We start from the raw sequence: 2418 nt of genomic DNA on the forward strand, positions 1-2418 counted from the left end.
CATTTTCTCCTTCTCTTGACAGTTCTGGAATTTGGCGACGATATTCCTGGATCTTTTTAGTTTGGGATCCCTTTTGAGAGATGAAGGGTGGAGTCTTTCGATGACTATTTTGCCCTTTGGATCTAGGACTTCTGGGCAGTTTTCCTTGGTGATTTCTTGGAAGATATTGTCCGGGGTTGTTTTTCATCATGGCTTTCTGATATACTAATAATTCTTAGATTTTTCTCTCCTGGATGTATTTTCCAGCTCAGCAGTCTTTTCAATTAGATATTTTACATTTTTTTCTATCTTTTTATTCTTTAGATTCTGTTTTAGTACTTCTTGATGTCTTGTAGAGTCATTACCTTCTACTTGCCCCATTTTAATTTTTATCAAATTGTTTTTGTCATTTAACTTTTGCATCTCCTTTCCATCTGTCCAATTGTTCCTTTTAAGCAGTTATTCTCTCTAGTTAGGTTTTGCTCTTCTTTTTCCATTTGTCCAATTTTTCTTTTTAAGGAGCTGTTCTCTTCAGTGAATTCTTTTTTCATATTTTTAAAATCATTGACCAGTTTTTCTTCTACTTCTCTAATTTGGCTTTTACAATCCTTCTTGAGCTCTTCCAAGAATGCTCTTTGGGCTTGAGATCAGTTCATATTGCTGTCTGAAGTTTCAGATGGGAGTACAGTCCCAATGCTGACCTCTTTCGTGTTCGTGTTTTTGTCCTTCTCCTCATTGAAAGATTCTATCATCTTTTGTTTTCTGTTTGCTTGTTCCTCATGATGATCACCTTTTTCCTGACTTTTAAAGTAGATATCTGCTTCTAGGGGACAGGGGACTCTATCCCACACATCTTGTGCCTAAAACTCGATGATTTGTGTGTTGTAGCCTCTGGTTCTTTCAGCTAGAAGCTAAAATGGTCTAGCTTACCTGGTGCTGAGCTGGCTGGTGTTTGAAAGCAGAGGCCATGTGAAGTCTTTCTGGGTTTCCCTGGAGTTACCCTGGAGTTAACTGAGTTAAGTGTGGGGGAGGGGTGGTATGGCCACAGGAGATCTCCTCTGCTGAGCTAGAGCATAGGAAGCTGAGTGGTTGGTGAACACGTCTGGGCTAGTATCTTCCAGATTCCCCTGGAGTGCTGAGGTACTCTTGGGGTCCTGGTGTTGGCAGTTGTGAGAGTCACCCCCTGGAGCTCAAGATTTCCTTCAGGTTTGCTGAGCTGGCTCTGTCTGGGACAGCTCTGGTCCTGCATTGGTCCTTTTCAGCCACAGCAAGAGGGACCCTCCTTAAAAAATATGAAATACTTCATGTATTTGCGTGTCATCCTTGCACAGAGGTCATGCTAATCTTCTCTGTATTATTCTAATTTTAGTATATGTGCTGCCAAAGTGAGCAGCATTTACTGAATTTGATCCTGATCAGGTTGGCATAGCATTCCAATGAATATGGATTTCAATCAAGGGGTAGCAGCAGATTTGGGAATTGAGAGGTGGAGGAGAGGAGATTTGGTTGTCTAGGCTAGAGGACCACATAGGTCCCTGGAAAATGCTAGAGATTTATCAGGGAGGGAAGGGATGCAGTTTTGACTGTGGATTACTTTGAATTTTTGGTGTGTCCTGCTGGGTTAAATAAAACACATATTGTTTTCAGTATATTGCTAGTATTAGAACTTGCAGTAGAACACAGAAACACATTTTTACAGTTTATTCAAAGGCCAAATACAAGCCAAATTGTGATGTTTCGTGGAAACTCTTGGTGGGGACATAAGCCAAAGAGCCTAAGGAGCGAGAAGTTTCTGAGACTGAACTTTGATCAAGTCAATTTACGGTTTTGGTACTTGGTTATGGGTTACCATTGCTCTGATGAAAATGTAGAAAAAAAGCATAATTCTAATGAATGAAAAAAATTTATTAAGCACTTACTATGTGTGAAGCCCCATAGTAAGAGCTGGGGATTTAAAAAAAACCAACCAAGGTCATCCCTGCTCTTAAGGAGCGTTAGAATTGGAGGAGGCAACCTACTCAAGAAAGTCCAGCTTCAGGGTAGAAGCAAAGACCCATTAATCCTAAGGTTACAGTGATGGGGCATGTGCAGTGGTGTGCTAGAGCCAGGTTGGATAAACTTTGGAGAGCTGACTGTTAAATTTTCAGTGTGAGTACTTACATCTTGGAAATTAGCAAATGCCAGAAATCAGAGCTTGATTGATTCTTTTGTTGATTGTCTAGACTTAAGAAAATGATGGAGAAAATGTTGATATGTATATAAAACTTCAAAATGTGCCATGTGTATATTTGTGGGGAGGAAAGATGGCCATCACACATTTAACAGCATACCACAGGGCCGATGCCTGTTGAGTTACCCTTAACCTGGTTTAGCCCATCTGCTGGGATGGCTTACTGGGGTGTGGCCACTTCACATGCTATAGCTTCTTGGAGCAATGGG

General features: G+C 40.8%; 1 non-coding gene across 1 annotated transcript; it reads right to left on the reverse strand.

The window, feature by feature from the left end:
* Window positions 1–1265: 1265 nt before the first annotated feature.
* Window positions 1266–1372, reverse strand: LOC140516486 (U6 spliceosomal RNA). The gene has a single exon (XR_011971375.1). It is a non-coding gene; the product is annotated as a U6 spliceosomal RNA (small nuclear RNA).
* Window positions 1373–2418: the final 1046 nt, after the last annotated feature.

This window comes from Notamacropus eugenii, chromosome X (assembly GCF_028372415.1).
Source record: "Notamacropus eugenii isolate mMacEug1 chromosome X, mMacEug1.pri_v2, whole genome shotgun sequence".
Taxonomy (NCBI): domain Eukaryota; kingdom Metazoa; phylum Chordata; class Mammalia; order Diprotodontia; family Macropodidae; genus Notamacropus; species Notamacropus eugenii.